General features: G+C 58.6%; 1 pseudogene; it reads left to right on the top strand.

Annotated features, from left to right (window-relative positions):
- The first annotated feature begins 11,169 nt into the window (after positions 1-11,169).
- Positions 11,170-11,822, top strand: LOC117093592 (annotated as a pseudogene).
- The last annotated feature ends 10,782 nt before the right edge of the window (positions 11,823-22,604 follow it).

A 22,604-nucleotide genomic window follows, 5' to 3' on the forward strand; every position in this document is an offset into this window, starting at 1 on the left:
AGAATTCCTCCAGCTCCTCTGGTGGATCAGGGCCTCTGTGCAGGGCCCCTAGCGTGGGCAGTGCCCACCCAGAGCCCCCGCTTCCCTCTGTGCCTCTGGCTTTGCAGGGTCCTGGCCAGGGACCAACACTGTCTCCAGACTGTGGACCCCTGGGAAGCAGCCATAGGCGTGCAGTAGAGTGAAGGTGCGGGGACAGGTGAGGGCCTCCAGCTGGTCTCTGAAGCTACCTCCACCTCTGTGGACTCTTGAGACTTCCTTCCCCCAAGATGTCAGAGCTTCCAGAGGAAGGCACCCACTCCACCCCACCAAGGGTCAGAGCAGCCACGCCTAGAGGGAGCCAGCAGGGTCCTCTTTTCTCCCTGAGCTTGGCAGGGAAGGGGGTGGGGGGTGTCTCCCACCCGCTGACCTTCCACCCTCCAGCCCCGCCCAGCAGCTGCTCAGGCCAGTCGCCCACTCAGGCCACCATACTGACAGGCAGTGGGTCAAAGCTACAGGCACAGCCACAGCTCGGAATAGGGTGGGACGGACGTGGTGCCCGCCCAGAGGAGCCCCGGCATGCGGGCAAAGGCAGGGACCTCCCAGCTCGCTCCCTGGCCCCTGCCACGCTGACAGGCTTGGTCACGCTGACAGCTGGTCATGAGTTTGTCCACTTACTCAATGAGCTCCTACCACTGTGGACACTGGGATCGGGATAAGGAGACCAGGTTGTGCCCCGTGTGGTTCTATTCTGGTGTGAGAGACAACAGTCAATCAACAAACCTGCTAGTACAGGAGCTAGATCCTTCAGATCCCCAAAAGGCCCGGAGTGGCTGGGGCTGGCTTTAGGCAGGGAAGGCCTCCTGGGAGGCTGGCCTTGGAGTTGAGACCCCCACCTTAAGGAGCCAGCAGTGTGGAGATGAGTTGGACAGCACTCCAGGACCAGAGAGAGGAAGACACTGGCAAAAAAGCAAGAGGTTCCCCAAGCTTTGAGGGAACTCAGAAACCTTGGTGGGGAAATGCATTGCAGACCAGCTCTGCTCCACCCTGCCCTGCCCTGCCCTAATGCCATCCACTGTCTCCTCCTCAAGCAGCAGAAGGACGGCCTGGTAGCAGCCAGGCACAGACTACCATTGGCAAAAACATGCTCAGTTACTGGGAAAGAAACCTTCAAATGTGAAAATAAAAATTGCCCAAGTAACATCAGCTTAGTATAATTTTGTTTTGTTTTTGTTTTGTTTGAGATAAAGTTTTGCTCTTGTTGCCCAGGTGGGAGTGCAATGGTACGATCTTGGCTCACTACAACCTCCATCTCCCGGGTTCAAGCGATTTTCCTGTCTCAGCCTCCCGAGTAGCTGGGATTACAGGCACCTGCCACCACGCCCAGCTAATATTTTGTGTTTTTAGTAGAGACAGGGTTTCACCATGCTGGCCAGGCTGGTCTGGAACTTCTGACCTCAGGTGGTCCACCTGCCTTGGCCTCCCAAAGTGCTAGGATTACAGGCTATGCCAGGCCACCATGCCCGGCCGGTAGAAGTTTTAGAAAGACCTTTGTCCTACTTTGGATTCCCCCCAAAATAGGCCCTGAGACAAAGATTTTTATTTTATTTTATTTTATTTATTTTTGAGACAGAGTCTCACTCTGTGGCCCAGGCTGGAGTGCAGTGGCGCGATCTTGGCTCACTGCAAGCTCCGCCTCCGGGTTCACACCATTCTCTTGCCTCAGCCTACTGAGTCGCTGGGACTACAGGCGCCCGCCACCTCACCCGGCTAATTTTTTGTATTTTTAGTAGAGACGGGGTTTCACTGTGTTAGCCAGGATGGTCTCAATCTCCTGACCTCGTGATCCGCCCACCTCAGCCTTCCAAAGTGCTGGGATTACAGGCGGGAGCCACCGCCCCCAGCCAGGAACCAGAGTTATTTTTTTTTTTTTTTTTTCTTTTTTTTTTTTTTGAGACGGAGTCTCGCTCTGTCGCCCAGGCTAGAGTGCAGTGGCCGGATCTCAGCTCACTGCAAGCTCCGCCTCCCGGGTTCGCGCCATTCTCCTGCCTCAGCCTCCCGAGCAGCTGGGACTACAGGCGCCCGCCACCTCGCCCGGCTAGTTTTTGTATTTTTAGTAGAGACGGGGTTTCACTGGGTTAGCCAGGATGGTCTCGATCTCCTGACCTTGTGATCTGCCCATCTCGGCCTCCCAAAGTGCTGGGATTACAGGCTTGAGCCACCGCGCCCGGCCCAGAGTTCTTTAAAGAGACGGCTGATCCAGCCGGGCACAGTGGCTCACACCTGTAATCCCAGCACTTTGGGAGGCTGTGGTGGGCAAATCACCTGACATTGGGGGTTCGAGACCAGCCTGACCAACATGGCTGAGGCAGGAGAATCACTTGAACCTGGGAGGTGGAGGTTGCGGTGAGCCAAGATCTGGCCATTGCACTCCGGCCTGGGCAACGAGAGGGAAAACTCCATTAAAAAAAAAAAAAAAAAGGCTGACCCCAGGGCAGGGAAGGAGAGAGTGAGGATGAGACATAAGGCGCCCCAGGTCACGTGGAGAGGGTACTGAGCCACAGCCCCCGTTTGCCAAATCAGACCGAATAATGATATGAATACATTGTAATGATAGTAACGAGTTATCATTACCAATAAAATAGAAAACCATGAGGCTATACATATTTTAATATTTATTAAAATGAATATTTTTTTTTTTTTTTTGAGACGGAGTCTCGCTCTGTCGCCCAGGCTGGAGTGCAGTGGCCGGATCTCAGCTCACTGCAAGCTCCGCCTCCCGGTTTCACGCCATTCTCCTGCCTCAGCCTCTGGAGTAGCTGGGACTACAGGCGCCGCCACCTCGCCCGGCTAGATTTTTGTATTTTTTTAGTAGAGACGGGGTTTCACCGTGTTAGCCAGGATGGTCTCGATCTCCTGACCTCGTGATCCGCCCATCTCGGCCTCCCAAGTGCTGCGATTACAGGCTTGAGCCACCGCGCCCGGCCTAAAATGAATATTTTAATGAATTGAAAGTTTAAAAAGAGCTATTTGCATATTTTGAAAGCATCAGCTGAGCATGGTGGCTCACACCTATAATCCCAGCACTTTTGGGGAGGCCAAGGTGGAACGGTTGCTTAAGCCCAGGAGTTCGTGACCAGCCTGGGCAATGTAGAGACCCTGCTTCTACACAAACTTTAAAAATTAGCCAAGTGTGGTGGTGCAGGCCTGCAGTCCCAGCTACTTGAGAGACTGAGACAGGAGGATCCCTTGAGCCCAGGAGGTCGAGGCTGCAGTGAGCCATCATGTCGCCACTGCACTCCAGCCTGGACAACAGAGCAAGACCTTGTCTCAAAAATAAAACAACAACAATAACAAAAAGTAGCCATGCATGATGGCATGCACCTGTGGTCCCAGCAACTCAGGAAGCTGAGGCAGGATTGCTTGAGCCAAGGAGTCCGAGGCTGCAGTGGGCTAGGATAGCAACAGTGCATTTCAGCCAAGACAACAGAGCGAGACCCTGTCTCTAAAAAAGAGAGGGAGAGAGAGGGAGAAACGGAGGGAGGGAGGGAGGGAGGAATCTCCCCCACAAAATGCTAATTTGTCACAAAGGGAAAAAGAATGTAAGTTCCAGCAGAGACACAGACCCCGCCTTAACCGAGTGATCACAGTGGACTCCAGTGGTACTGGATCAATCAGAATCCTGCCCCACCTAACAGGGTGGGGTGAGCAGACCACATCCTCACATCTGCCCCTTTCCTGCCAAAGATGCACAACCCGTGTCTCTCTGTGATGACATCTCAGACAAAGCCACACAGGGAATCTTCTCCAAAAAGCCTGGCCTGGAAACTTCAAAGGACAGTCAGAGAAAGGCCCAGGAATGTTCTGGAGCGACAGAGACAGAAGACACGATGGCAACTCAGTGCAATGTGTGGTCTCAGGCTGATCTCTTTACTGCAAGGGATATTACTGGGACAACCAGAAAGCCCAGAGTGGGGTCTGACTCCACGTGATTTCCTGCCTTGGACAGCCGTGTTGGGGCGTGTAGGAGAATGTCCTTGTTTTGGGGTGTGGCGGAGCACCATGCGGCAACAAACCTTCAAATGCTTCAGGGGAAAAAAGTTCCTGTACTATTCTTGCAACTTTTCTATAAGCTTGAGATTGTGTCAAAATACGAATTTTATTTTTAACAATGTTAGGAGGAGGAGGCACACATTCTCCATTCGGCCCTGCTGAGCTTGAGCTGTCGGGCAGGCTGCAACCTGAAGCTTCTGCCAGTCCTGCAGTGGGGCACTGTGAGGGTAGGGCCGGGGAGCCGCAGGACACCAGAGCGTCTGCTACAACTCCAGCCAGGATGGCGCAGGGTCCCCTTCCTAGGCCAAGCACAAACACGTGCTGAGTAAAATAGATTTGCTTTTTATTTTTTATTTTTTTGAGATGGAGTCTCACTCTGTCACCCAGGCTAGAGTGCAGTGGCGCAATCTCAGCTCACTACAACCTCCACCTCCTGAGTTCACGCGATTCTCCTGCCTCAGCCTCCCAAGTAGCTGGGATTATAGGCGCGTGCTACCACGCCCAGCTAATTTTTTGTATTTTTAGTAGAGACGGGGTTTCACCGTGTTAGCCAGGATGGTCTTGATCTCCTGACCTTGTGATCCACCCGTCTTGGCCTCCCAAAGTGCTGGGATTAAAGGCGTGAGCCACTGTGCCCGGTCCTTTTTTTTTTTTTTTTTTTTTTCCTGAGACAGAGTCTCGTTCTGTTACCCAGGCTGGAGTGCAGTGGCGTGATCTTGGCTCTCTGCAAACTCTGCCTCTCCGGTTCAAGTGATTCTCCTGCCTCAGCCTCCTGAGCAGCTGAGATTACAAGCGCCCGCCCACATGCCCGGCTAATTTTTGTATTTTTTTTAGTAGAGATGGGGTTTCGCCATGTTGGCCAGGTTGGTCTCAAACTCCAGACCTCGGGTGATCCACCTGCCTCGGCCTCCCAAAGTGCTGGGATTACAGTTGTGAACCACCACACCCAGCCAGATTTGTTTTTTAAATGTCCTGTAAAACAACACGAGGAAGGAAGCTGTGCAGAACTAGAAATGAAGATAGCACTCAAGTCACAGTGGTAAGCAAGAATGGAAACCAAACTGCCAATGCGAGGCTTGGGCCTGGTCTCATGTCCAATGAGGGCTGCTGGTTAAGGCCAGCGAGAGACAGAGTCATGGCCACAGACCCTTTCCGAATGGGATCTGGAACTGGGCTTCCATCATAACAATAAGAGCTAAGAAGGGTCTGTCCCAGTCTGTGAAGAGGACATGGAAATCCTTGCCCACCAGCCTAGACATGGAGCCCAGATAGTGACCAGCCCAGACTGAGACAGAAGGACACAGGGCTCCAGGAAAACAAGGAACCAGTGGAATGTAGGATGCAATTGACTAGATCAAACACTGTGTGGAGGGCTTGTTGGAAGACGTAGGTGGGATGGGCCATAGGCACAGAGGAAACTCAGCAGATGAAAGAAGAAAGCAAGGCCAATAATAACTCCAGGAAAAACAAAAAGAAAACCTAAGCAGAGTTCACTACTTGCCTCAGCAGAGAGTTATAGTACATAATTATAATAGAGTCATCAACTTAAACAAAAATGATGAAATTGCTCATTTGGGAAGCCAGAAGAAGAGATGGTAGGGTGCAGCAGAGAGCATTGGATGAGAACAAAACCCTCATTCCCCAGTAACATCTCACCATGTATAAAGCTGCTAAACCAAGAAGGAGCAGCGAGAGCACACAATTTAGAAGTATGGAGAGAGCTAAGACAAAAAAATGGCTGAAAGCTTTGAAAGAGGCTGATGCCAGGGCCATGATGGAGGAGCAAAAGAGGGCTAGGGCTTGGTGAGTTCTACAGATACAATAGTTTCTACAGAGCTACAGTTTCAATATTTAAACTGTACTAACTTTGAGGGTTTTTTTCCTTTATTTTATCTATATGTCTCTATATATCTGTATTTCTTTGGTAACTATTAAAGAAACACACTAGAATTCCAAACGAAAAATAACAGGCTGGGGGCAGTGGCTCACACCTGTAATCCCAGCACTTTGGGAGGCTGAGGCGGGCGGATCACCTGAGGACAGGAGTTCGAGACCAGCCTGGTGAAACCCCATCTACTAAAAATACAAAAATTAGCCGGGTATGGTGGCGTGTGCCTAGAGTCCCAGCTACTCGGGAGGCTGAGGCAGGAGAATCACTTGTACTCAGGAGGCGGAGGTTGCAGTGAGCTGAGATTGTGCCAGTGCACTTCAGCCTGGGTGACAGAGCAAGACTTCATCTCAAAAAATTAAATAAAAATAAGTAACAAAGAAAAATACACATTCCCATCAAAAATCACCATTATCTGGGACATTGCAAAATACTTTGGACATGTCACCAATTAAAGAAGGAATCAAAATGGAAACCACAACATGTTTTAAATTGAATGATAATGAAAACACTGTCAATGAAAATTCCTAGATGTAGCTCACACGGTACTTAGAATGTTATAGTCCTCAGATCATATAACAAAAAACAAGAAAGTGATTTTTGCCAAGTGAAGAATCTATTATAGCTGTCTTAAAGTTTCTCTTTTGTGCTGACCTGCAATTTCTAGTTTTCCTTTTTTTTTTTTTTTTGAGACGGAGTCTCACTCTGTTGCCCAGGCTGGAGTGCAGTGGCGTGATCTCAGCTCACTGCAAGCTCCACCTCCCAGGTTCATGCCATTCTCCTGCCTCAGCCTCCCAAGTAGCTGGGACTACAGGCACCCGTCACCACGCCTGGCTAATTTTTTGTATTTTTAGTAGAGACGGGGTTTCACCGTGTTAGCCAGAATGGTCTTGATCTCCTGACCTCATGATCCGCCCACCTCGGCCTCCCAAAGTGCTGGGATTACCGGCGTGAGCCACCGCACCCGGCCCCCCCCCCTTTTTTTTAAGACAGAGTTTTGCTCTTGTTGCCCAGGCTGGAGTGCAATGGCGTGATCTCAGCTCACCGCAACCTCTGCCTCCCGGGTTCAAGTGATTCTCCTGCCTCAGCCTCCCGTGTAGCTGGGATTATAGGCATGTACCACCACGCCAGGCTAATTTTGTGTTTTTAGTAGAGACGGAGTTTCCCCATGTTGGTCAGGCTGGCCTCGAACTCCCGACCTCAGGTGATCTGCCCACCTCGGCCTCCCAAAGTGCTGGGATTACAGGCGTGAGCCACTGCACCCAGCCTAGTTTTCTTTCTTTCTTTTTTTTTTTTTGAGACAGAATCTCTCTCCATCACCCAGGCTGGAGTGCAGCAGCATGATTTCAGCTCCCTGCAACCTCCACCTCCAGGGTTCAAGCAATTCTCATGCCTAAGCCTTCGTAGTAGAAGGGATTACAGGTGCATGCCACCATGCAAAGCTAATTTTTGTATTTTTAGCAGAGACAGGGTTTCACCATGTTGGCCAGGCTGATCTTGAACTCCTGTCCTCAGGTGATCCTCCCGCCTCGGCCTCTCAAAGTGCTGGGATTACAGGCATGAGCCACCGCACTTGGCCGGCAGTTTCTGGCTTTCTCTTTTTTTTTTTTTTGAAACAGAGTCTCACTCTGTCACCCAGGCTGGAGTGCAGTGCTGCAATCTCAGCTCACTGCAACCTCCGCCTCCGGGTTCACGCCATTCTCCTGCCTCAGCCTCCTGAGTAGCTAAGACTACAGGTGCCCACCACCACACCTGGCTAATTTTTTGTATGTTTCGTAGAGATGGGGTTTCACCGTGTTCACCAGGCTGGTCTTGATCCCCTGACCTCACGATCCACCCGCCTCGGCCTCCCAAAGTCCTGGGATTACAGGCGTGAATCACTGCACCTGGCCCATTTTCTGGCTTTCTAAGCAAGCTGCCTTCAGTTTTGTTTGCCTTTTCTGTTGTTTCTCTCAGAGCCCTTCTGCCCAGGAGAGCCCTCGCCTGCCATGGGGTCTTCTGTGAAACCAGCTGCCTGACCTGTACCGGGCCTGGGTGGTCTCAGGTGTGTTTCAGCCTCCCTGGGGTGGTCCCAGGGCCAGGGCCTGCCTCTTGGGGTCACCTGAGGTGATGCATGGGAAGCGCTGAGCAGGGCGCCTGCCCCGGGGGGCCATGGATGATCCTGCCCTTGTGGCCGCTGGGAACCAGAGGGTGAGAGCAGGTGGCCGGCCGACCACCCCACTCAGAGCCAGAACCCAGCTCCTGCCCACTCCCCACAGGGACGAAGCCAGGTAGGGCAGCAATGTGGCTGCCCAGGCTTGGACAGCCTGGGCCAGGCATTGGGCCATCCCGGGAGCCAGTTGTCCATCCAACCCCACCTTGGGCTCACACCCAGAGTATGACAGGGCCTGGCCCAGGTCCCAGGCTAGGGAGACAAGGCTGGCTCTCTCAGGCTCCTTTTCCTGCAGGAGACCCCTGGCAGCCCCTGCCCAGCACCACAGGGACCTTGGAGGCTGACGGCGCAGCAGCAGGACGATGGGCCCGAGGGAGGGAGGGGCACAGAGGTCTCGGCACCCTCAGCAGCCCGCAGCCTGGCTCTGAGGACGCGTCCACAGCCTATGGACAGCCAGGGGAACACTGGTGAGGCCCAGCCTGGGGGGCCGTGTGCTAAATAAATGTAAGAGTCAGTGTGGGCACCCAGCCCTGCCACCCTCGCCCACGGGACCCCGTCCTGGGGGTATCCTGTGCCACCCTGGATTGTGCGCTGTGCTGGTCATGGCTACCCGGGGCTGCAGCCATGCCACGCCACCCCAGTCATTCACTGCCACCTCCCCGCGTGCCCTCAGCACTTCAATGAGCCCGGGACCCTAGGGCCAGAGCTCACTCTTGACTTCGCTGAAGCAGGTACATTTCAAACAGTGAGGACAGAGCGAGAGCCAGGGACCCAGCCACGGCCAGGGCATCCCCAGCATCCTCCGAGGCCCTGGCTGCTGTCCTTGACCCGGCACACAACACTGAGCACCATGAGGTGGGCACAGGGGATGCAATGGGGACAGAAGGGTGCTGTCCTTGCCCACAAGAAGTTTTCAGCCAGCATTTCCCAAAGTGGGGGACCATCCCAGTACTTTCCAGTGGCCTGAGCCGTGGCACTGCTGGTTGCAATGGCAGAACCTCATGAGTCATCACAGGCACTGTGGGACCCAGGTGCCAGGGCTGGTTTTCCCTCGGCATGCTGAGCCAGGTGGCTTTACCACCATATGCAGACTAGAGCACGCTGAGGCTCAGTGCAACCCGGGACCTGCCGGAGCCTGTGGCTGATCGGGGCGGGAAGTCAGGTGAGGGCAGGGCATGTGTGAGAGCCAGACCTCAGGGGTCCAGTGGTCCCAAGGGCAGCGAGCAGCCCCTTCACACAGGTCCCACCCTTCAGTCACCCACAGCACCTGCCCGCGGCCACCTTCCCGCTACTCAGAGGGGCTGCAGCCTCCAGGCTCAGGCCAAGCCGTCCCAGGAGCCCGGCCCCTTACCTCCTGCTCTCTGCCTCTGCATGGACACCCCTTGCCCCCCTCCCCCTCAGCAGCAGGACACAGCCCCACCCGCTGTCTAGGGCCACGGCCCCTTGGCCAGCCTTCCTGAGAGCAGGGTCTGCCCCACACTGGGCTCCCAGCACCGCCCTTGGCCCCCTCAGAGAGCCCCCACCCATCCCAGTCTCCTGCTTAAGGGCTCGAAGGCACAGTCTGAGACCCTGCCAGGGACCCCTGCCAGTGTTCTGCCCTCCTCAGGCCGGAAGGCTGGCCTCCCCGTCCCGGCATCCCCTTCCTCCTAGTTGGACTCTCAGTTACCCCTTCCCTATCAGGGGCTGGCTGTCTTCCCAGCAACAGGCTGGCCAATGGCTGGCCTGGGCCCGGTGAGGTGCAGCTATGCCAGGCCCTGCCTCTGGCGGGACACGGGTCCCCAGGCCAGGTGCCCCTTGGTACTGTGTTTGGAGGGATGGCTCGCTCTTGGCTGGGGGCACTGCCCTGAGGACCCGTGCTGTCACCCAGGCCTCAAGTGCTGCCCGGAGGCCCTTGCCACAGCCTCCCCGAAGCCCTTGCCCCTCTTGGGGCCCGGGGTCCCATTCCAGGAGTGAAACTGGGCTGGGCCAGCCACAGTGTGGGGGCCTGTGCAGCAGGCAGAGGGGAAGCACGGGGTGGGGCCGGGACTCCAAAAGGGAAGGGAGGAAGGGCAGGGACAGCCGCGGGCACTGGGTCCAGCCCTGCCTCAGGGCCATCCTCAGTGCAGCATCCGCCCTGGTCTGTGTTTGGGGGTGGAAGGGCAGCTGGCACTGGGGTGAGACAGCACTGCCTCCACCCACCCACTCCTCCAAGGCCCCCAGAGCTCCCCCCGGGGTCTTGGGTGACTTAGGCCCCTTCCTCTGACATCACGGGCCTGCTGGCGCCTGCTGGTGGGGGAGTGGGGTGAGCCTGGGCCCACATCCTGCTTGGCCACTTACCCACAGGCCAAGTGACCAGCACAGCCACCCCAGGCCTAGCCATACACTGCACCACCCCGGCCTTCGCTCCGTCCCAGGCCCTGCCCATCCCCTGCCACAGCGTAGGAGCCCCAGGTTGCAAAGGCTGGGGCCCCTCTCTCCTCAAGGCAGGGCCCGGCCGGCTCCTCGTAAGCCTGAGCCACACTTGGCTTCCCGAGCAGGCCCCTCCCGCCCCTGCCGTCATTTCTGGCAGGCCCTCTGCGTGAGCTCACGAGTTACATAAGGCATGCGAGCTATGTCTCGAGGGAATGAGCGACCCCTTCACAGGGCTCTGCATCCCCTCGCCCTGTCCAGCCACAGACCACCACAAGCCAGGGAGGTCTGGGCGTGAGAGGTGACCCCGTGCTCCCCCTGCTCTGGGTGGAGGAAGGGGGTGCCCTGCCACCCTGAGAACAATGGTATGTGCAGAAGAGAAGGGACTGAAACTCTTTGAAGATGTTTCAGGATTTAGCACCCAGAGAGCGTCGGACAGAGATTCAGCCCCACCAGCCTCCGGCACGGAGAAAGGAAACTCAGGAGAACGTTCGTTGCTGTAGTGGGCAGTCGCCTCCCAACCAGGGACGGTCACCCCTTGCCCGGGGACAGTCACCCTCCCGGAATGGGGCTTCATTTCTCAGGGCTGGGAATCACCCTGGATCCCTCCCCACCCAGGGTGCTCTTGGGCCATCTGAGGGCTCCTGGGTCATTCTTGGGCCTTCTGAGGGCTCCTGGGTCATTTTGGACCATCTGAGGGTCCCTGAGCCCAATGACACTTCTGCCCAGGCTCGTGCGGCGGGAGGAAGAAGCCACACAAAGTCCCCTCCATGCGCTAGTGCAGCCTGGCCTGAGAGAGAGGAGCCCCCAGCCACGCCGAGAGCAAAGACAGGGCAGAGTTTCTCGGATGTGGCACCGGGCCAGGGAGCCCCTCACGGCTGCAGGGGTTCTCCACGGACTCAGCCATCTGGGGAGAGCAGCCCAGAGCCCTCGGGCCTCCTGCCGTATTCTGTGGCCTGGGACTTGGGGGGACCCATGAGGACACCAGGACGCAGCTGAAGGGAGGTGCAGACAGTGTGTACTGGCGTTTCCGGGGACCAAGCCCAGAAGGAGCAGGACAGCCACCTCCTGGCCTGGAGGAAAATCCTGCTTCCTGGCAAGAAAACCACCCCTGGAGGAACAGGATTGGGGTGCAGGAGGCTTTCCCCAGGCAACCGCCCCTTTCCTCCTCCAAAAGCAGGGCAGGAAAAGAGCATTCAGCCCAGGCAGCGAAAACCCAGCTCTGGTCCCTCCCGCCCCGCCAGAGGCCGCCTGGAGGCACGGAGATCCGGCCTGGATGAGGCCTGGGAAGCCCAGCGACTCACAGGCCACGGCTGCTTCCCCTCTGCGAGGAAGGAAAAGTCCCCGCAAAGCGGCCCTCGGTGAAGGCTTCGGTGCCCAAGCAAAGGAAGGGAGCGTGCTTGCAGACGCCTCCTGCTGGGAGCCTGCCACACCCGCCACACCCTGCGCGGGGACAAAGCTCTCGGTGGCTGTGGCAGGGACACACCGCGTGCGGGTGGCTGCAAGCCAGCAGCCCCGAGCGGCCCCTCCCGCTAGACTCCCAGCCTGGGCCCTCTGTCCTCCAGGCAACAAGAACATGTATGCCTCGCTTTTCAGAGACTCGGGTTCTTGGAACTTACACCCTCTTGGGTTTGCTATTTTTACCCACCCTGAACCTTCCGGTCTCCATGGCGACGCCTCCAAACAGCAGATTCCAGGCGGCAATGACGTCATCTCTCCCTTTCCTGCCGCCCAGGCCTCGGAGGCACTGCTGCCTGGGGCCGGGGGTGGGGGTGGGGGTGGTGCAGGGCTTCCCTGGCCCCCTCCCATACCTGCCTCATGCTCCCCCAAGCAGAAACTCAAGGCCTACGGGCCACGGCTGGGCCTCTCCTGACTCCACCTTGCCCGTCTGTCCTTGGGGGCAGCGTCCTTCCTTCTCTTGGCCCCTTGGAGCAGCTCTGCGGGAGCCCTGCAGCAGCCCAGCGGATTGAATGCAAAAGACAGCCACCCTCCTGCTCCGGATCCTGGGAGGAGGCTGCAGGCTGGCGCTGAGACAGCAACCTGCCTGGCCTGGGACGCGCCCTGCGGCCCCAACATCAGAAGCTTGCTCTTGGCACAGTGGCTCACCCCTGTAATCCCAGCACTTTGGGAGGCCCAGGCGGGCGGATCATGAGGTCAGGAGATCGAGACCATCCTGGCTAACACAGTGAAACCCTGTCGCTACCAAAAATACAAAAAAACAAATTAGCTGGGCATGGTGACGGGTGCCTGTAGTCCCAGCTACTTGGGAGGCTGAGGCAGGAGAATGACGTGAAGCCGGGAGGCGGAGCTTGCAGTGAGCTGCGATCACACCACTGCACTCCAGCCTGGGTGACAAAGCAAGATTCCGTCTCAAACAAACAAACAAACAAAAAAGCAGCAGCAGGAGCTTGCTCTTGGCCAGGCTCCGTGGCTCACGCCTGTAATCCCTGCACTTTGGAAGGCCGAGGCGGGTGGATCACCCGATGTCAGGAGTTTGAGACCAGCCTGGCCAACATGATGAAACCCCATCTCTAATAAAAATATAAAAAATTAGCCAGGTACCTGTAATCTCAGCTACTTAGGAGGCTGAGGTGGAGAATCACTTGAACCTGGGAGGCGGAGGTTGCAGTGAGCTGAGATCGAGCCACTGCCCTCCAACCTGGGCAACAAAAGTGAAACTCCATCTCAAAAAAAAAAGAAAAGAAAAGAAAAAAGAAACTTGCTCCCAAGAGAGGCAGTGACTGTGGTGGCAGGGGCCCAAGGAGCCCACAGACGCCCAGAGCAGGGTATGGTCTATAGCACAGTCTGCTAGGCACCCGCTGTTGTGCCCAAGGGCACCCAGCCCCTGCGAGTGAGGCTGTCAGAACACCTTGGCCTCAGGTCGCACAGCTCCAGGGCTCCAGCCCAGACAAGACAGGCGCTGCAGGGCCCGGACCCACACCCTGGTCCCAATCAGGCGTCTGGATAGGGGCGGCAGTCCCTAAGCCCAAGCCCAGGTCCCCCACAGCAATTGTGGGGCTTGTGTCCCTGTCTGGGACCACACTTTACCCAGCTGCCTCTGCAACGCCAGCCTGCAGTCTGCCCTCAGCCCAAACCGAGGCTGGGGACACCCGGGGTTGGATGGCCACTAGTGACCAAGGTTGGGTGGGCAAGGCTACCCATTCCCAGGGTCACCCTCCAGGAGAAGAGCCCCGGCCCTGGAGCATGTGTGTGCTGTGTTGTGCCTGCAGAGACCCACAGAAATGCCACAAGTCTTGGCAGTGTCTTGCAAAAGGGACAAGTGCAGCCTCGAAAGTTCTGCAGCCCCCAGAGGGCCAGGAGGAGCCCTGAGGAGCCACCCCCACCCAGCCCCCGAGGCCCCCTTACCTGGGGGGGTGCTGGGGTCTCACTGCCTAAGCAGGGCCTGTGACTAGATCAGCTCCACCCCCCCGGCCTCCTCCCCAAAGTAGGCGCAGAGGGTAGGAGGGCAGGGTCTGGTGTAGGGGAGGTGACAGGCAGGGCTGTGGAAGCTGTGGGGGGCTGGAGCTCTCAGCACAGGCTGGGTGAAGGTCACAGCCACTCTCTGTCCCAGCAGCACCCGGATGGGAAAAGAGGACCCTCAGCAGGTGTCCCACTGGCCAACATCACTGCTCCCAGAAACGATACAGAAAGAAGGTGGTTTCGAGGCTCACATTCCTACCCTCCTGCTTGATTTCAGGGATGAAGTCCCAACTCGCCTGTGTCTGACACCGGCAGGCACACTCGCAGGTCTGGGCATGAGGCAGGCAGGTGAGCCGCCCGTCTCCAGAGCCCCTCAAGACCCTGTCATGGACAAGGGGCCTGGAGAGCACAGCCCCAGGGCACTAGGCAGGACCTTTTCCCCAGACCCCACTGAGGACCCCCCACCCTAAGGCTGCATTCCAGGGTGAGGTGCTGGGAAGAGGCCGCTCAAGAGGGGGCCCAGTGGCACAGAGGCCCCATGAGCGTTTGGGTGCCCAGGACGGGTTCTGCGCTCCCTGGATGGAACGCGGCTGCAGCAGGGATGTGGACATTGTGCGTTCGTTGAAGTGCCTCCTCCAGCAATCTCTGTCTGGACAGAAGGCAGGAGGGAGGCTGGGAGGCTGGGAGGCTTGGAGGCTGAAGGGTCCTGGGGTGTGAGCAGGACAGGAGAGCGGCTTCACATGGAGGGTGTGGAGTTCCTGGATGAGCGGCCCATAGCCCTGCACAAAGTGGGGTGGCCGAACGCCACCAGCACCAAGCAGCCCCCCTGAACTTTGTGCACCTTGGCCTGCTGCCCTCCCCCTGTTGGCTCAGGCTCCAGCTGTCCCCACTGAACCCCACAGGAAGCCCCTGGCTTGAGCTCTGGTCAGCCAGATGTGTCCTGCCCAACAGGGTCCGGGTGCAGGCCAGGGGGCTGGGCCCTGAGGGCGCTGGGTGGGTGAGTGTGGACCTGGTTTCTTCTGTGGAGTTGACTACATGCCTCCCTACAGCAAGCACACAGACACACCGGAAAGAGTTCCTGTTCTACCAAGCTGGTAGCTTCCCTAGGAGAGCATAAAAAATTAAGTCTCCAAATGTTCTATGTTGGACGGGGTTCCATGTTCTTAAAAGGAATAGACCAGGGTAAGTCGAGAGGTGCTGAGTTGGAGGGGGGCTTCCTATGAGGTCCATCTCAGCAGCCCTAAAATGATGAGCTTTCGGGGCCGGGGCCAGCAGCGCAAAGGCCTGGGGGCAGGACGGTGCTTGGGTCCCTGCAGGATGCGTGTAGCAGGTGGAGGACGGAGTGGTAAGAGAGGATGCGAGGGGTGGGGTGGCAGAGGGTAGGCAGAGGCCACTGTGCCTGTTTGCTGTTGACATCCAGCTTTGCTCCCCTGGGGGACCCAGCCTGGGGGGCTCTGCTCCTAACCTGGGAGGCTCTTGGCAGGCAAGGGTGGAGCAGCTGCTGGGTGCGTTGAGTGGGGTCTGGGCTTTGTGCCTCCCCCAGCTGTGGGGGCTCCCTGAGGTGCTTGAGCCCATGACTACCCATCCCTCCACTTCCCTGCTGGGAAAACTGAGGGCCCGATAAGCGGAATCGATTCAAAACAGATGAGGCTATTTTTTTTCTGAGCATTTTGTTTCCAGTCCCACCCCTAGTCTGGCACAGAGCTGGAGTGACTGGCCGAGGGGAGGGCTCTCGCCTGGCCCAGCCCAAAACCCTCTGGGGCCCCTGGCTGGCCCCTCCCAAGCCTGCCCAGGGCCCTGCTGCCCACAGGCCTACCCGCTCTGGCCGAGCATGGGGCTTACATAAACAGGCACATTCATGACTTCAAAGGGTGAGGCAAGAGGCTGCAGGGACCCAGGTATGGGCTCAGGATGCTGGGGCCACCTGCACCAGCAGCTGCCCCACAGATGCTGCAGGGAGGGGCCTGGCACTCACCCCGTCCCAGCACCTTCTGCACGCGGGTCCACCTCCAGGCCAGGCGCTGCCCGGCGGACTCTTGTCGCCGTGAGTAATGTTTAACTTGGAAGGGCCTGTGGACAACTGCAGGGGAGAAGTTAACAACAAGTTTGGACTGCAATCCGCTTGCCAGGAGGGGGGCAGAGAGAGGAAGGGAGAGAGAGAGGGTAAAGTTGAGAGGAAGAAAGGAGACCAGAAGGTTGGCCGGGGAACGTGCACTCCAGGGAGCCAGGGCTGAGAGGACACCCTGGGCCTGGGATCCAGGGCTATGGTCTGTGTGCAGCCAAGAAGCGCAGGCCCCAGGGCCAGGTGCCCATTGTGCCCAGGAGTGGGAGCTCTGAGGTCACCTGGCTGGCGGTCACCCTCCCAGGCATGGGGCTGAGCCTCCCATGCCTCAGTTTCCCCTGCAGAAAACACCCTGCATCCAAGACGGGCCTTGGGGTCCAGCCTTGGGGCAGAAACACCGCACACACGTGCACACACATGCAGGCACGCGGGCACACACAGGCTAACATGCCTGCACGCATGCACACACAGGCGCGTGCACACACACACACGCAGGCATGCGGGCACACACAGGATCACATGCCTGCACGCATGCACACACAGGCGCGTGCACACACACACACACACACGCAGGCACGTGGGCACACACAGGATCACACGCCTGCACGCATGCACACACAGGTGCGTGCACACACACACACACACACAGGCACGTGGGCACACACAGGATCACATGCCTGCACGCATGCACACACAGGCGCGTGCACACACACGCACGCAGGCATGCGGGCACACACAGGATCACACGCCTGCACGCATGCACACACAGACGCGTGCACACACACGCAGGCATGCGGGCACACACAGGATCACACGCCTGCACGCATGCACACACAGGCGCGTGCACACACACACACACACGCAGGCATGCGGGCACACACAGGATCACATGCCTGCACGCATGCACACACAGGCGCGCATGCACACACACACACACACGGGTGTTAGCAAAACGGCCCCGCCTGAATCGCTGAGGCCTCAACCCAAGGCCGGAAAAGTCCATGACGCTGGAGCAGGGATGAGGTCCCATTCCAGCAGGCCGGGGGAGGGCCGCCGCACTGGAGCCAGGACAGAGCTCTCGCCAAATAGAGGCCTCCCGCAGCACAAACCCTGGCCTTTCGTGGGGTCAGTGCCCATAGGGTTGAGCACCACGTGCCTGGCTGGGCAGTGCTCCTGCCAGGGTCCCCTTCTCCACTGTAGGAAATACAGCTACTGCTGTGGCCATGTCTGCTCTGCTGCATCTCCAGCGCCTGCCAGGCATGGTGTGTGTGGCCCCCAGACAGGGAGTTTCCAGTGTGTGAGTGGGAGTCCGGGCCCTGGGTGGGGCAGATGCCAAGTGGGCGCCAGGGAAGGAGAGTGCTGGGCCAGAGATCAGGAGCACACGGCTCCTCTCCGGCCTCCTCTCTCGCCTCTATCTGCCACCTCCATCTCCAACAGTCCAGATGACCTGGGGGCAGCTCCCTGACCTTGTGGGCTCACTGTTCTCACCTAGAAAACAGGAGAGCTGGGCCGGGCGCGGTGCCTCAAGCCTGTGATCCCAGCACTTTGGGAGGCCAAGACGGGTGGATCACGAGGTCAGGAGATCGAGACCATCCTGGCTAACATGGTGAAACCCCGTCTCTACTAAAAAATACAAAAAACTAGCCGGGCGAGGTGGCGGGCACCTGTAGTCCCAGCTACTCGGGAAGCTGAGGCAGGAGAATGGCGTGAACCTGGGAGGCGGAGCTTGCAGTGAGCTGAGATCCGGCCACTGCACTCCAGCCTGGGCGACAGAGGGAGACTCCGTCTCAAAAAAAATAAAAAATAAAAAATAAAATAAAATAGGAGAGCGGGCCAGGCGCAGTGGCTCACGCTTGTAATCCCAGCACTTTGGGAGGCCGAGGTGGGTGGATCACGAGGTCAGGAGTTCAAGACCAGCCTGACCAACATGATGAAACCCCATCTCTACTAAAAATACAAAAATTAGCCAGGCATGGTGGTGCGTGCCTGTAATCCCAGCTACTCGGGAGGCTGAGGCAGGAGAATCGCTTAAACCTGGGAGACAGAGGTTGCAGTGAGCCGAGATCAGGACTCTGCACTCCAGCCTGGGCAACAGAACAAGACCCTGTCTCAAAAAAAAAAAAAAGAAAGAAAGAAAGAAAAGAGGAGAGCGGCTTTGACTGTCTTCAGCCTCTACCAGACCACGCCCAAGAAGGCCAGCAAAGGGTGGGGGCTCATCCTCTGAAGGATCAAGGGAACAAGACACCCTGGATGCACAGGCCACGTGGGCCTGCCCAGCTCTGCCTCTACCAGGACCCAGCTCTGCCAGCAGACGGGGAACCTGCGGCCCCGGCTCCACTGGGCCAGGCAAAACATCACACCCACCCCTCACCGGCCAGCCCTCATTGGCCCCCCACGCTCACCTCCATTCCAGAATACAGCACCTCTCTCTGCCCAATCAGTGTTTTTTCACAAATGTGGACTTTGACAGGAAACTGCCCTCCTCCCTTGACCTTGCTGTGTTTTCGGGTTTGCCCCTGGGCAGGAGAGTCTCCCCTCCTCCTGGACAGAGTGCAGGTCGCACACCTGAGGCAGGGAAGAAGCTGGCTGCATGGGGAGCCACACCTCCCAGGCAGGAGGCCCTGGCCTGGGGCTCCTGGGCCAGGGGTCCCAGAACCTTTTTTTCTCTTTTTTTTTTTTTTTGAGATGGAGTCTTGCTGTGTCGCCCAGGCTGGACTGCAGTGGCACTATCGTGGCTCACTGCAAGCTCTGCCTCCCAGGTTCACACCATTCTCCTGCCTCAGCCTCCCAAGTAGCTGGGACTACAGGCGCCCACCACCACACCTGGCTAATTTTTTGTATTTTTATTAGAGACGGAGTTTCACTGCGTTAGCCAGGATGGTCTCAATCTCCTGACCTGGTGAAGTGCCTGCCTCAGCCTCCCAAAGTGCTGGGATTACAGGCCTGAGCCACCGAGCCCGGCCCCTGGAGCCTCAGTCTCGGAATCACACCCACTCCACGGAAATTGCTCAGAACGACCTTTTCCCACTTCTGGGATTCCTGCAACTGTTTTTCACTGGAGTTAAACAGTTTTGTTTTATACCTACCAGCCCAGGGCGTCTGTCACAGCTTTCCAATCCACGATCCCACGAATTGGACAGGACACATAAATCGGGACAGGGTGCCCGGTGGCAAAGGCCGGGACAGGTGGGCCACTCTCTACAGGGGCTGTGCAGGGCTGCAGGAGACACAGGAGGACCCCACCTGGCCCCTTAGAGACAGGGTCTCTCGGACGGGAGATTCCTGTAGCCTCTCTTCCTCCTTCACACTTTAAGCGGGAAACCGACCATTGCTGCCCGGAGTACCGACAGGGAAGTGAATTGACAGGGAAAGGCCCTGCCCTCCCCCGCCACGCTAGAGTGGCCATGCGAACGTGATGATGGCGCCCCAATGCAGGGACGCCCCTCTCCTGCCTGGGCCCTAATTGGCACGGCACCTGCAGTTCGAGCCTGGGGTCCCCATCCCTGCCGTGGGCTCGGCTCTCAGGTCAGACCGAAAAGGAATGGAGACCTTCAGGCTTCGGACAGGTGTGCGGACAGGAGGGCCGGGGCCTGGGTAGGGGGTGCAGGCCCGGGGTCTCCCGATGCCCTTCCCAGCGTCCCCCTGCGCCTCGCCGGCGATCTGGGCACAGTGGCGGAGGGTCTCCCGCGCACATGGGAGGCGGACGGCTCAGCCTTCCAGCCCCCGGGCATGCCACTGAGGCCTGCCGTGCAGCTGGGGCACCCGCAGAACGCCGGGCCCAGAGCAAGGGCGAACACCGTGAGGCGCTGCGCTCGTGGCTTGCATGTGGCGTCCACGTTGAAATGAAGCAGGCTCGACGCTGGAAACTCGCTTCACCCACCCGCCCCTTCGCCATCCGCTGGTGGTGACTGCACGCTCAGAATCCCCCGTGCGCTTCCCACGCCTCTTGGACGGCCGCCCCGGAAGCGCGCTCGCCCTGGAGGTCGCAGAACGAGCGGCGAGTGCCGGGCTGGGCCTGTGAACGTGGAGGAAATTGGAGCGGCGAGGTGGCTGGGACCGGCCCTCCCCCTGCGGGTCTCACCGCCACGGCGGCCCCAGGCTGGGCGCGGAGGACCCGGCCGGGGCGGGGCGGGGCGGGAAGTGCGCAGGACCCTGCGGGGCGGGGCTTGGCCTTGCGGGTGGTGCCCATGAGGGGCGGGCTGTGGGCGGTGCCTGGAAGGAGGGTGGAGCTGAGAGGGGCGGGGCACGGGAAGCGCCAGCAGGCGGAGCGGGGGCGGAGCGCAAGGGGGCCCGGAAAGAAGGGCGGGGATTGAGGGGTGGGGCCTGGGGAGCCCGGGGGGCGGGGCGGGGCGTGAGGAACACGGAGGAAGGGCGGGGCTTGGGGGCGGGACGTGCGGGAGCCGGAGGGAGGGGCGGGGCTTGAGGGGCGGGCCGGGGGAGGTGCCCGGGAGGAGGGTCCGGCAGAGGGACCCAGGCTGGAGAGTTAGCTCGGGTCTGAGGTGTTGTGAGCCGGGAGCGCGAGGAAACCATAAGGCAGGGGCTGGCTGAGGCTGCAGCTCACTGCTGATTTACCCAGGACCCCGCTCCGGAGGGGTCGTAGCCAGTTTAGCACAAGTCCGTCATCCACTAGTCCCGAAAGCGCTGGGCAGTGGGGTCAGGGGCAGTGGGAGGAAATCCACCCGGCTGACGTCCTGCGGGTTCTCCGGTCCCCGGGCGCTTGGCGGCGGGTGTGGCCCTCAGAGCAGGCCGCCGGGCTGTGAGCTGTGACGGGCGTTGGGGGTCCAGGCTGACGCCCGGAGCGACCCGGATCGCCAAGTCACGCCCCACGTGGCCTGGAGGCTTTTTCCTGGTCCTCCCAGTCCTTCAGCCAGAGGCTCTCATTATGTGGAGAATGGAAGTCACTATTTGGGGGAACTGACTGTCCCCAGGGCACGTCCCAGAAGGGAGCAAATCCCTCAGAGGAGGCGCAGGAGATTCACAGGCAGCCTCTATGCGTGCACCTCCATTCAGTATGTGCCAGGACGGCAGACCACAGGCAGCGCCAGAAACGGCTCATGATGCAGGCAGGACAAACAGCCGGGCACCTGGGCGTGGGGACACCGGAGGGACACTGGCCGTACACGCGTGCTGCAGAGTTGGTGACCATGGGCAGTGCAGCCACTGGGTGTTGGCCTGTGAGGCCATCCTCGAGGTTTTCTGGAGGCCAGCAAGGGGCTTTCACAGCTGAGAGGTGTGTAGGGACCCGATATGGCAGGAGCTGGCCTCACCAGTTGCCCAGAGTGAGCTGGCTCTCCCAGGCTGGAGGGGCTGCCCCAGGGTGCTCAGACAGCCAGGCACTTACTTCACTCCCTGACCCCGACCCCCAGTGGGAGGTCAGTGGGTGCCACTAAGTCCTCCCCAACCCTGCCAGACAGCAGTGTACAAAAACCTGGGTTCACATCCAGCTTGGCTGCTCACTGTCGTGACAAGTGGACAGACGCCCTGGGCCTCAGTTGGCCCATCTGTAAGTGGGGCCAAGAGACAGCACCTCCGTCACAGGGCTGGCTATGGGGTGAACAGGTTGTCCCCTGGAGACAAGTGGTGTGGTGCCCTGAGGCCTGAGGCCAGGCTCCAAGGCTGCTCAAGGAATAGGGGATTTGAGGCAGCTCAGAGAGGACAGGCCCAGCAGCCAGCCCCAGCCTGATATCTCCCCTCTGCTTAGGCCCCAGACGCAGCTGCATCCTGGAGTTGTTCTGAGAAATCTGGGACCTGCCCCACCTCTACCCAGGCAGGGGGCACCAGCCAGCTCCAGAGCTGCCCACCTTCCCTCACAGGTGCACAGGTCAGCGCCAGGCCAACCCAGAGCAAGAACACCTGTGCTGGACTGAGCTGGAGCAGCAAGGTGCCCTGCACAGGTGAGGTTGCCAGGAACAGTCAGTGTGGCTGTGCCCAGTCCTGGGCATGGCAGCCATGGGAGGGCCCTGATGGCGGAGGGGTGTCCAGAGAGCCTGTCCCACTATGGAGAAGCCTGCGGGGAAGAAGGTGGCAGAAGGGAGGGCGGAGCTGGTCTTGGCGGCCACTGTCTGGCCAGTTCGGATCCTAGTCATGCCTTGGCTCCACCTAGGTTGCAGGCAAAGGACCTGTTCAGAGCTTCTGCTGGGCATCAGGCCACTGCTTCCAGCGGCCAGATAGCTTCCTGGGGCCTCAGGACTCTGGGCTGCCCTCTGGCCCCGGGGAAAGTTGCCAGGCCATGGGCAGGTACAAAAGCAGAAAGGGGATGGGAGGGGGAGGAGAGTCTCAGCCAGTGTCGCACTCGGATGGACAGCACTGTTGTTCAGTCACCAGCTGGCTGGGAGGATGGCTTCCACTGCAGGATGGACCCCAGGGAGGAGGATGGAGCTTCATGTCAGACATCCCTCACACCACAAAGTTGGAAATTGCTCACTCAGAAATGGGGGTATATGGCACTTTGGGAGGCCAAGGCAGGAGGATTGCTTGAGGCCAGGAGTTTGACGAGACCATCCTGGACAATATTGTAAGACCTTGTCTTTACAAAAATTAAAATTAGCCAGGGCCCTGGTGCGGTGTAATCCTAGCACTTTGGGAGGCCAAGGGAAGAGGATCGCTTGAGCTTAGGAGTTCAAGACCAGCCTGGGCAACATGGCAAAATCCCATGCCATCTCTAC

Source organism: Trachypithecus francoisi, unplaced genomic scaffold (assembly GCF_009764315.1).
Source record: "Trachypithecus francoisi isolate TF-2019V2 unplaced genomic scaffold, Tfra_2.0 Lachesis_group12, whole genome shotgun sequence".
In the NCBI taxonomy this organism is placed as follows: domain Eukaryota; kingdom Metazoa; phylum Chordata; class Mammalia; order Primates; family Cercopithecidae; genus Trachypithecus; species Trachypithecus francoisi.